The following is a 12565-nucleotide window of genomic DNA, read 5'->3' as shown; positions in this document are numbered from 1 at the left end:
AACAGGGGCAACATGTACATGCATGTCTTTTCTCATGACTTGCATTTAACATCCAGTGGAATTTTTTGTCATTATTACTGCTTAACCTGTGTATGCTCTCTCTAACAACTTCTTTGCTGCAAAGTAGAAGCTGCCACTGGCATCAGTCAATAATCACTGCGGTGGCTGCATGTAAAGCACCACAACCTTCTTCACCACAGAATACCCATTATTACAACTTTTTAAGTACAGTGTGGGGTCAACTTGTGTGCATTGGTGACTGGAAAGCAACAAAATGCACTATTTGGCACATATATTTCTCAGCAAATGCAGAATTCAGTGTTTCCCACAAAGTGTGGGACAGCACATAGCTGTGGCAGGAAGCATGCATACATACTACTTCTTGCCAAGTAAACAGTGAACATCCAGCTGCTCTGAACGCATAAAGATGGGGTTTATTCTGCGAAACTGTACGAGTATACTGTTCGCACTCTGGCTCATCTGAAAAGAGAAGAAACAAAATATATGAGGACACTTGAACCAAATGAAAGAAGGCAATCTGTGCCGAAACTGAATTTTGCATCTACCTTGCAAAAACAAACGAGCCACACAGCAGCAGGTTTTGAATTTTGATGCATCCACAGCCCGCCCAATCTCATAAAAAAAGAAAAGGGCATGTGTATCCTAAACCCCTGCATGATTGACTAAAAAAAAAATAGTGTTCACAGTAAAAAATCCAAATGACTTCTGTGCAGACGACATTAAAGACATGAGGGTAGACGTTAAGTTCAATTGAAATGCTAGATTACCATGTTGAGATTAGACATGTGTAACTGTTCAAGCAAAGGGGGATCTTGAAAGCAAGAAAACAAAGCAAAAGTGAAAATCAGATTTTGCGCACCAGCTGTCGGACACGTGCAATGGCTGTGAACAGATTCGAACTGAGACCGGCTGAGAAGGAGTGTCGTTTTTGTCAAAAATGCCAAATTAAAAGAGCTAAAGAGGAGATAAAAACACGTTCTGTGACATTTAGCCTTTCTGCATAAAACGAGGCACATGCAACATGAAATAAGTAAATCAAAATGTACGCAATGAGCCACTCCAAAGGTGCACTTGTGAAACAAAGTTTCAGTTACTGCTCCCACATCACGCCAAGTAGTTTCAGGTGGACAGTGTTGCAAATCGTCCTTGCCTGTGGTGTTTTCACAAGTTAACTCGAAATGTAAAATGAGTGAGTGTCATAGGCGACATCAACCGCCCAAGGCATTCGCTCAAAGGCAGGCACATCGAGGCTGCCCAACTTTCTCTCACAGCTTAATGTGTTACACATTATTAAACACTTTCCAATTGGAGTTCGTAAGTAACGCACGTCCCTGCTCGTCGGGATCCAGAAACTCAACACCTGACAATGGAATCAAGGTCGCAGATGCTCCTGTTATCGTAATGGGGACGTAGCTTTGCTCTCCACTTGCTTATTCCTTGCATTGTTGCAGTATGCAGCAAAGCTAGCTACACAACCTCTCAGGAGCATTTTGCATTCTGTGGCACTGACGTTGACATTCTGTCCTGCTTCCAAGCAACAGTTTGTCTCGTTCACAGTAACTTGTATCAAACTGAGCACTCGATCAAAACGACCGCTAACAAAATAAACTACACCTCCTGCTTGTTCTCGCTCTCGACTTATTTCTGTTCCTGGCGACCCCGAGCTCGGATGCTTAGTAATGCAGCAAACGTGGAAAAGCACCTAGCAATTAACCGAGAATGAGGCAGCCTCTTACATTGCGGAAAGTATGCTGTTGCAGTAATGAGAGAAATTAATGAAGAGCGATTTGGTCAACTTAAGCAGTTTTCTTTGCTAATACTGTCTGCCCTCCTGTATATTGTCTGGTTACATAGCCACAGCAAATAGCACCATGTATGTGCTTTCCTGCTGATGTCAATATGACAACCTGCAGTTTGCTGACATACACAGAGTCACTCATGAAAGAGGGTATGCGAGAGTGTGGCCGACGCACAGTGACAGCTGACTAGAATGCACAGTTTGCTGCATGAGAAAGCACGTCCGCTCAAGCTGTCGGCTACTGGGGGTCAAAATAACCAGGCATGGCCAAGAGGCGAACGCATGCCAGACCACCGCCTATAGCTGGTAGAAGAGCCTCTAGCTAACATAGGGCTCTTATGTTCCGTTTCACAAAGCAAAGCATCCCCTCATATTATGAGCAATAGACGGGGCGGCACTGGTGCCCCTTGTTTAGACAAAGAGATACGAGGTAGCATACAAGCGAAAAAGAATTAAGAATAAGGAATGTAAATTCGACAACACAAGTCTGCAAATCTTGTTAGTATATCTGAAAATTGCTTTCACTTATCATAAAGGTTGTCTTGTTCTGTGTAAAAACAAGTGCTTCAACATTCCTTCAATAAAAATGTTTATGATGGATCTCCTCAGACTGACCATTCAGGCTTGTTAACCTACATATTCAGCACAACCTTATTGAATATCAGGCCCTACACACGCAACAAAAATATAGCAGGGATTACAAGCTCATCAGCAAGTACCACAAGCAAAAAAGTTAACTTACATCTTCGGTGATTCAGCACAATCGTATCAGTTTCAATATTTTGCTGTCTGCAGCTGTCCTTGACTTGCGTCCATTTCCACATTTGCTGCCTCTCATCGGGTTGATATTGAACATCTCCCTGGAAGGCACAAAAATGTGTCGTCTGGATATTCTGTTTGTTCCATAATACAGTTATGAAGTCATTATCACATTTGTTCCTGCTTTCGAAAGATCTCAAGGATGTTTTATTTATAAGGAACTTTTCAATCCTCTTAAGCTGCGATTAATACAGAGCCAATTGCCATGTGGCTTCAGTGTTTTTTGGTTGACCCACGAGAATTCTTGAATAAAGTAAAATTAAACAATATGAATATTACGTCAAGGAATTCACCATGCAATTTTAAAATACAACAGTTCACTTGTGTGTACCTTTTACTTAGCTCTCATGTCTGTAGCTTTTCCAACATTTACCCTTTGCAGTTGTCGTCGCTGCCATCAGCATGCACAGTGTGGTAACATATAAACATGAAAATTCAAAGTTAGCACAAAGTTTATTTCACATCAGGATTAGTAAATGCAGTCACGAAAGATATTTTTCTCTTTCTCAGTAATCTCGCAATTTTAATACTATTCAATGAATTGCCCTTGATATAACAGTACTGAACACTGTTCATTTCCAGGCATTGAATCTATCCATGTCATGCCATTGTCTTACATGAACATAATATTTCTATGTCCCTTGTCTTGCTCTAAACAATTACATGTTACATTAATGTGCAACATAATCTGTTCATTCATGCCTGTGCACAGACATATACGATGTTCACATATGTACAAACATCTAACTGCCATGCGGGCATAAGTCAGAATGCACTTTACATTCTGTGGTACCTTTGAAGTACTTCTGAAACCAAATGACTCATTAAAATGCGACTGAAAAACAAAAAGGAAAGCACAGAACAAATGTCCAACTAAAACGAGAAATGTAGTGCCATGCTAACCCTAGCTATGGAATATAAAATGAAGGCCTAAATGCTGTAATTACGCAGTAACTTCTAGGAATAATGTTTGTGCAGTATGCTAATGAAGACAATGGTGCTTAATGAATGCAAGCCCTGGTTTCCCTGACATCTTAAAAAAGCACACAAAATCATTTGTCAAATCTGAAGCACTACTTATGTGAGGCCCTTCAAAATAAAATTGATACCTCAGAGCAGAGAAAACTGAAGATGATCTCTCTTGCATTCACCCTTGACACTCATTTGTCACCAAGCCAACACTCCTTCGTCTTGCATATGCAGAAAAGATCGCACAGTGCATAGAGGCCCTTGGCAATAAGATTTGATGATACGGAGTATTTTTGTTTCACTGAATCTTATCACTAATGTTAGCTTTTCAATTAATGTAGTTCATAATTACAACTAAAGTGAGGCTTTACTTAGCCACCTACAAAGCAAAGGACTCTCCAGAAAATTAACCTTTAACCCTTTGACACGCTATGTACACAATTGTGTGCACCACTTATTTTTGCCATTGGTAACGACTAGGGCTACTAGAGAGCAATATACCTTGGAAGTAAGCAGCGCGAAAAGCAAGACAACGCACACAGGGAGGAATTACAAGAAGCGCTGATCAAGATACGTTGAACAAGATACGCTGAGCTTTGCATCAAATGAACCTGCTGCATAATAAATTTGTGTTCATTTAACTTCATTTTGCAGTGTACTGTTGTATATTGTCAGTTTGCTGAAGGCACTACACTGTTCAACGAGTCGTTCGAAGTGCTCCTTCCTGCGAGCCATGCCAAAAGTATAATTTTTCTTCACTCCAAATGAACATACACAAAAACAAATTTGCACTATATTTTTGGCGTAAGATTTCATTCTATTAATGTAAGAACGTAGCATGAATGACTTTACAATAGATAATTATTACAATTGAATTATAATTACTATAACACACATAAATTAATGCATTATGACATTATTTTTGTTGCAATAGAATATCGAGTGCCTTGAAATGATGTATCAATTTGACGCATTTACAGACAGTTTTTCATTGGTGGCGTCTCAAAGGTTTAGAGAACATGGAAATATTTCACCCTGTTTCTGTACAACACAACAATACGAATAGAACCAATGCAGTGATAAAGTTGGCTAATGAACAAGTTATTTGCAGTCAAAATGTTATGAACAGCACATATTTAAGAGTTGGCAACTACTGAAGCTTGCAATTATGCACTACCAAGAACAAAAATCCACAGAAGTTCACATGCCCTTTTGCTTTAAACACTGAGCTTCATAGAAGGAGGGAGCTTGCATTATGTATAGTTCAGTAGAAAAGTTTTTGAAGTGCTTTATAAAGAATAGAACTGCACGCTGAAAAGAAGTTAGTTGGACGGCTTGATGGGAAAAAACACTTTAACTTGTTTCATTCGTTCTGAGCATCCTACTTCACCAAGGAAGGTGTGAAAAATATGATAAAAAAAGCAAGCGAAAAAGGCATCTCAATGACAGACAGTGACACAAGAAATCAGATTCTATTGAGACATTTTTTGCCCATCTTTGAGTGCCTGTTCCTCATGAAAGTGAGGTCGGCTGCAGCCATTAGCAAGACATAGCTTCAGGTATGCTTTTTCCCATTTCTCTTTACTAATGCAGCTATTGATATCATATATCCTTAGAAAAAATTGAAATGCACTATCAGCAACGTTGCTGTGTTCACGAGCTCATCAGAAGAGAAGCTGGTGTCATCCAAAGATGACAAGAAAGCGACAGGAATGGTTCAAGTGATCACAGGAGCAACTTGTAAGCAGCACAAAGCATGTGACTGGAAGTCTGAGATTTCCATTGTAGAGGCTGTAACGAAGCATAAAAGCCTTGGCTCTTTATTTGAGCCCGAGGTATAAATGGTGAGTGTCCTTCAGACGATATTTTTTTTGGGTACATGTCACATCACGCTGATCCAACCGGCCACATTCTCTGTGACCCAGAACAGCAGGGTGAAGTGTGCCCAACTGCACGACTGTTTGCAAAGAGCTGTGAAGGTGCAAGCTATGCTGCAGGCAAGTTGCAACATTGTGTGTTTGAACAATATCACAAGCACTTGCTATTACATACTCTTTCCTGTCTTGGTGTTCCTCACATATAGTGCCATAAGTTTCTCAGTTGGATGAGTAAAATAGCGCACACTTAGACAGGGACAGAGTAAGCAACATGACACAAGCGCTAACAACAATTGTTTATTTGAAATAGCAGAGGAAGTCTTATGTAACGAAACAGGTGAAGTGAGTGCGCGTGTCACGCAGGCACAAATCGGTACAAAGGAATACAAGTTCCTTTTCGGGCAAACTAATATAAGGCATTCTAACACATCGTGTGCCTAACCACTGAGTCATTTCGGCTTCAATCATCTCATGGACTAACTTTTTACTTTTGACAATCACATGAACTTTATCGAATTCCTGCTGACATCCACATGTCGCACTGCATAGCTAGAAGACCGTCCTTGTGCTTTTCTTGACTGCCACGGTGCTCTCTGAAATTATCATTAAGGTAGAATATCTCACTTGAAAAGGATCATTACACTGCAGCAGATTTAGTATTTCTAGAAAGGAGCTAGAAATAGATTTTTGCCATGCTGCTTTCTCAGATATAACACGCAGAGGGCATTCACTTTTGTGTTTTTGCGCCAAAGAACAGATCGCTTACTGGAAGCTGGTTATCCGAGAATCAACAGGTAGCAGTGGTCGAAATTTTAGTTCACGAATTATCTGCCCGCACCATAGAGTGCATTGTTGTGTAGCGCTTTACATGCATGATATTGTGCATAATCTCAAGAAGATTGCTGGTCGCGTTGATGCATCTGTTGTGTTTAGTGCCCCTCAAAAACCTTTCAGCCTTTGCAATAGTAGTGTTCCTAGGAAGGAGCTACTAGCGACATGCTCAAAGAAACATAGATGTACGTTTGTTAGATGCATTGATCATGCTGCGTGTCGGATCCCACTGCATTATGGAAAGTTCTACATTAGCCAGTCCGCTAGATGCCTTAACGATCGTTTGAGAGAACACCGTTGCAATGTACAAAAGCACAAAAACGGTCACCTAGCTATGCAACTGTAGCACGTGTGAATGTCAGCCTGAATTTGATGAAGTTGACGTGATTGTGAACAGTAAAGAAAATGCAGTCCGTGAGATAATAGAAGGCAAAATGATTGAGAAGTTAGGCACACGGTGTGTTAGCATGCCTTTTGTTAGCTTGCCCGTAAAGGAGCTACCGATCCTTTGTGCCGATTTCAGATCGTTTGCAGTCATGCCTGTGTAACATGCGCACTCACCTCACACATTTCTGTACACAAGTCTTTCTCTGCTATTTCAAATATTCATCTGTTGATAGCGCTTGTGTCGTGCTGCTTACTCTGTCTAAGTGTGCGCTATTTTACTCGCATTACGTACCAACAAGCCCAAGCTACTCTTCTCGAACTGCCCATTTGTAGAGAAGGAAACCAATGCCTACCACTTAATATGGGCTTGTCCAGACCAAAGGAAGAATGCTCCCATCTTTCACAGCAAGCTGTCCACTGCTTCAGTTCCTTGAACAGTCAGTCGTCTATGCTGGGTACATGCATTACAGATGCCACAAAACATTCCATAACCTGCACACAATAGAGGCCTTACAGTACACAAGTAGTACATATAAAACATGATGGCTTAACACAGGTATCTGTTGATACACCAAAACTGTCCATGAATGATGAGCTTAGGATGCATTAAGAGCAAATATTAGTGGAGTAATTGATTTTTGCAGACAACTTTAATTATGCGTAACATGTCAAGCTTTCCCACACTGGCGTACTAAAATAGTATGAAGAATACAGTTTGCCGAATAAGCAACTTGCACAGAAAACTCCATCAGCACTATCATCACAATATTAAATAGATCAGTGTATGCTCTATGTACACAATGTATGGTAACGAGCCACCCTTATTGTACGACATCATGAATGTAAAGATTTCAAGATAGCTGAAGACTTAGTAGAAGTGTAAGAGCACCAGAGGTTACAGCAAAGATTGAGCACTGTGTTGGCTTTTCTGTCTCCTCTGCTGCTCTTGCATGGTTTTAAATCTTGGGTATGTTTTGCCAACAAGCCCAGTTTTGAACTCTTCAAAAAAAACCTTGTTGCACTAAAGTCAATTCATATGCAGGGCTCGTGCTGTGCCCTACAAGTGTCTGTTCAATTCAATGAGCCCTTAATTCACTATGTTTCTTTTGTCCTTTCATAGCTATAGGGTCTCGTCCCGGTAGACTTGATGGCTTCAGGTAGCATGCAAGGGTTCATTGGCCAGCTGCCAGCTCGTAAAGAGTTCTACAAGACGCCAGGATGGCCAAAAGTAGCACTAGCATGTACTGTTGGGATTACACACTGAGGTGCTCAATGGGATGGATGGGACAATGACCACTGTTGCAGCTCCATTGGAGCATCAGACGTACTATCCAAAGGTTACAGATTCGGTCCCTGGCAGGAGCAAGTGTCTCTTTTGTTGACTTTAATTCCTTTCAATTTATGTAAAAATTACCACACTACAGTCAAAAACTAAAATAATCTCCCCTATGCCTTCCTTGGCTTCATTGTCTGTCTGCATTAGTAGGTTGTGTCTAACAAGAAAAAGTAGCCCTTGATCCAGTGCCCTTGTTTCGTCTGTTCAATTTCGTAGTGCTTGGCACGCCACAAAATCAGTATAACCACACTGTCCAGAATTCTGTGATCAGAAAACATGTAAACATATCAGAAATGACATTCTTCAATTTATAACTGCATAAACTAAAGCAGCACTGTCATCCCTTTCCCTGATTGATACATCTTGGTTTTTTATACTGAAAATAAGACCCCACTTCTGGCTTCATGCTTCTTTAGCAAAGTACAAAGAAAAGCGAAAACTACGGTACCACAAGATCAAGTAATGTTCTTGATACACCATCACATCCCAAGCCACTTGTGATAAGAAGTTTTTGCAATGATGCTACTCCACTATTAAATAAATTGGTATTAGAGAGAACATGTTTAGTTCATCAAAAAAATATATGTAATGGCAGGACTAATAATCGACATGTTTCTTCCCAGGCAAACACAGCAACAAGCAGAGCATACGCTACCTTAATAAGCTTAGTTGAACTGACACACACGTCTGTCAATTATAATTTATATAGACATGCTGTACTACTTCCAATTAAGCTTGCAGTTATATGCACACTTACTGTTACTACCAGCACATAATATGATTCAGTCAAATGCATTGCCTTCTTGTAAGATTTCTGCAGAACTAAATCAATGTTCTCAAACATATGGCCCGTATATCTCTAGCCAGCGGCCCAGCCTGCATATGGCTGTCCTTGTCCGATATTTCCTTTCATTTATTTAATATATACGCTCCTGAGCAACTCTGGCGAGACTGATCTAAGCATTTTTTCGTAAGGCACCCCATGTGGTTACAATACACTTAAACATAACGGTGAAATGAAAACTCGATACTTCACTATCGGCGTATTGATTTCGGTCCATCTATAGACTATTTTACTGATGTTTGTATCTTGAACTAAACAAATAGTGCTACAGTACAACGCGTGCGCATGAAAACGGTTGGGTTGGTGCATTCGACGTTATGTGACCTTGTTAATTCACGTCGCTATATAAAAAATCAAAAAAACTGATTTAACAGCATTTGTGGCCGTGCCCATGTGTCTTATGTAAAACCGTCTATGTATCAGTGTCGATATGTTTCTCAAAACCTGACATCAAATCTCCTTTAGAAATGACAAATATAGTTAAACACACTATCGGAGAGTAGATGAAGAAAACGAGAACGAGGCTGCACTTGCTTGCGAGCGGCTCGGTGAACTGTTTTTCGCTCCGAGCTGTACATCTGCATTCATTTTACATTCTGTAAATAAACGCGTTCAATCGTCACAATTGTGGTGCAGGTGCAGGGTCTACTTTTGTGAAAAGCCGTACGTCCAGCGACCTCACCCCCGTCGGCCACGCCGGCTTTCCAGGTGGTAGAGATGAAAGGCGAGGCCGGTGAGATGATGACCAAGGCCGACGCGTGGTAGGCAGATCAAGCTGCGCACAGGCGGGTCACTCCGATGTTCGGCCGGTAGGCGTGCCGCTCGGAAGTTGGGTTCGTGGGCCATTCTGTAAATAAACGCGTTCCATTGTCAACAATATGGTATATGGGAAAGGCCGTCTTTGAAATGGCAACGTTAGTTGACAATTTTTTTCATGCCCCTTCCCCTCCCCATCTTTTCCCCTCTCAGTTTTTCACTGTCCCCACCCTTGCGGGAGACTAAAAAATTTCGCGACTGCGGCCCTGCGGCTGAAGCGAGTTCAAGACCCCTGAAATAAGTGCTACGCGCCCCAACCTGTATTAATAGTAGTATGTTTTATATTGTTTACTATTTTCAGTGTATATTACCAAGTTTGTTCATATAACTGTCTCAAAACCCCCTATGTAATGCCCAAATGGGCCTGACGGGCATTACCCTTAGTTTTGACAATGAGTGTGCCCTACAAATTAATTATTACAGCCCAAAGCGCTTAGACACCCTTAGTCATAAAATGTTAAACCGTGAGCAGTTCTGGAAACGCATTCATGACAGCTGCGCAGATGTGAGATAATTTGTGCGGCGCCGTTCAGTATAAACGCTTCGACTTGCTCTAGGTCTAGCTGTTCACTACACGCGATGCCCGCGGCCCATGGCTAGGTCCTATTATTCTGGGCCGATTATTTACGCGTTCACAAAAAGAAGATTGCTGAGGAAAATTTTCGTTGCGCAAATTTTTTTTCTTTGCTCTTTTTGTTGTTGCCTACCTCCAGAAGCTACTGTCATAGGCTGAGGATCTTCGCGACACCTGCGAAGTCTGCTTGCATTGCTTTACGCTCCTCAAGGAAAACCTGTCTACATCTAACCGCGATGAGGTAGACCAGGCATTTCTTCAGGAAGAAGAAGCGATTGATATCTTGAACAGGCGCGCACATCTTTCCTCTGATGATTCTAGGCGAGGTTGTAGGCTGCAAACTGTTTACACGTTAGCCATTTAGAGGGCGGCAGCAGCCCACTTTCGCACACGCTAGAAGCAAATAAAATCTGAGAACACAGTTTTCTTGACGAAAAGCCACCAGAGCAAGACTTTGCTGCAGTAGAATAATTAAAACTGAGATTTACGCACAATGCAAGCTGATAACAACCATCAGTCGCACTGAAGTGAGCACACACTGCAAGGGTCATTTTGGTCAGTTATATCTCGTAAACAAAGCAAATGAGGACATATGATATTAAAACCGTGTGTTCACTGACATAAGCGCTCTTCGATAAAAAATTGTCGTCAAGATTGAGACCGGAGTTTTTTTATTTTATTTTTTGAAAATGTACTTTTTTGAAAAAACTCGCTTCTTTAACTATTTTTTTCTTTTTTTGCGCTGCTTGTAGGAAAATGATCTTCCGTATAAATGTTGCAAAGGCTCTTTTCTATATTTGACATTGTTTTCAAATTTCTGTTTGCAATAGCAAAGGCGCCAAGGCGCCTCAAACTTAGGACCCTTTTTTGATTTCGGCCGTGTTTGCCATTTTTTCACATTTTCTTCTTTTTGAGGACAGCATAAAAAAACATGGATGTAATTCACGGTAATGCGTATTAAAACCAGCAAAAAAAATTTTGGACACATCATTTATAGTTCGCGCTAAATTCGGCCGTGAAATCCGAAAACATCACAGTGAGCAAAAGCAAGAGGCCTGAGCCGCCACCTTCAAATATTTTTTTGGCGCGCTGGGAGCGTTTCATGGAAATAAAATTTTCGGTTCCGTGCACTTTGAATGTGCCCACATAACATATTAAAAACCCAGGCAAAACAAAAATTGCGACCGGACAGGCATGTTCGATCTCTCGTGGAATCACCCAGTAGATGGTGACGCAACCAGCGATACATACGCTTCTGAGCAGCTTGACAAGCGTTTTGTGTCTATCTGCGTCCCCGTCTACTGCATTGTAGTTGATTTGCACGTTAGTTCATTATTACCGATGCATTTAATTCACAGAAAATGTACGAGGCGACCTGTGCGTTTAAAAGCAGGCGAATTTTTATGGCGGCAGGCGATTGAACAATCGGTTCAAGCGATGACCTCGCGATATTAACATTTGGGGTTTTACGTGCCAAAACCACGATATGATTATGAGACACGCCGTAGCGGAGGGGCTCCGGAAATTTTGGGGATCTGGTTTTCTTTAACGCGCACTGACATCGCACAGCACCAGGCTTAAATGACACAAATAGAGCAACTACTAGAAGTGTATAACAAAACATCACAGAAAAGCAGATACTACCTGTAGCAGAATCCATACTTGCCTATCAGACAACTTTTCTCGTGCAACTTTTCTCACTGCTGTGTGAACAGGCCACCCGGGCTTCCTTACCTGCATGAATGTCATCACACAATAAGATCACATAGTTACGCAATTTGGCGAGTTGAACTCACCTAGGCATCCGCTGAGGCGCACGCTTGTGCTTTACAGTCGCCGTCGTCGTCAGACAAGGCACTGGGCGGTGGACTGTCTGAGTAGATGCACTAGATTGAACCACGCAATAACCGTGAGTAATCAAGAAACGTGGAAAGCACGCCGATCACGCAGCGCTGAGCGCGCAGACAAAGCGACGAGCCCGTTGAGGCTACGACGACACACCACAGAACACCAACACAAAATCTTGACACACCTTTGGCCGCCCATTCCATCCCACACGCGATACACTTCCAGTCGACGACTGACGATGATTGGCACACATAATATCAATAACCACCGCAAATATACAAGCGCGGACGAACTTATCACGGCACCACCTTCGATTCCCCACGCCGGTACATTTTTTTTCTATCGCGCTGAACGTGGTCCCGCACGCGTGGTTTTGGTTTGAAGGGATTGGCTCTCGCGCGGCGGGTGATTTGAATTTAGTGCGTTATATCTCTAATTATCAACT

General features: G+C 41.7%; 1 long non-coding RNA gene across 3 annotated transcripts; it reads right to left on the bottom strand.

Moving 5' to 3' along the window:
• Window positions 1-291: 291 nt before the first annotated feature.
• On the bottom strand, window positions 292-12350 carry LOC119377892 (uncharacterized). 3 transcript variants are annotated; one of them, XR_005180886.2, is made up of 5 exons: window positions 12069-12350; window positions 9565-9729; window positions 7056-7153; window positions 2562-2679; window positions 292-480 (listed from the first exon to the last, which is right to left on the bottom strand). It is a non-coding gene; the product is annotated as an uncharacterized LOC119377892 (long non-coding RNA). The 3 variants fall into 3 exon arrangements; XR_007414717.1 differs by having other exon boundaries at window positions 7056-7148; XR_005180885.2 differs by lacking the exon at window positions 12069-12350 and adding an exon at window positions 11917-11958.
• Window positions 12351-12565: the final 215 nt, after the last annotated feature.

This window comes from Rhipicephalus sanguineus, unplaced genomic scaffold (assembly GCF_013339695.2).
Source record: "Rhipicephalus sanguineus isolate Rsan-2018 unplaced genomic scaffold, BIME_Rsan_1.4 Seq603, whole genome shotgun sequence".
NCBI classification, from domain to species: domain Eukaryota; kingdom Metazoa; phylum Arthropoda; class Arachnida; order Ixodida; family Ixodidae; genus Rhipicephalus; species Rhipicephalus sanguineus.
Note: the sequence above shows the minus strand (reverse complement) of the source record. Positions and strands in the feature narration are given on the sequence as shown.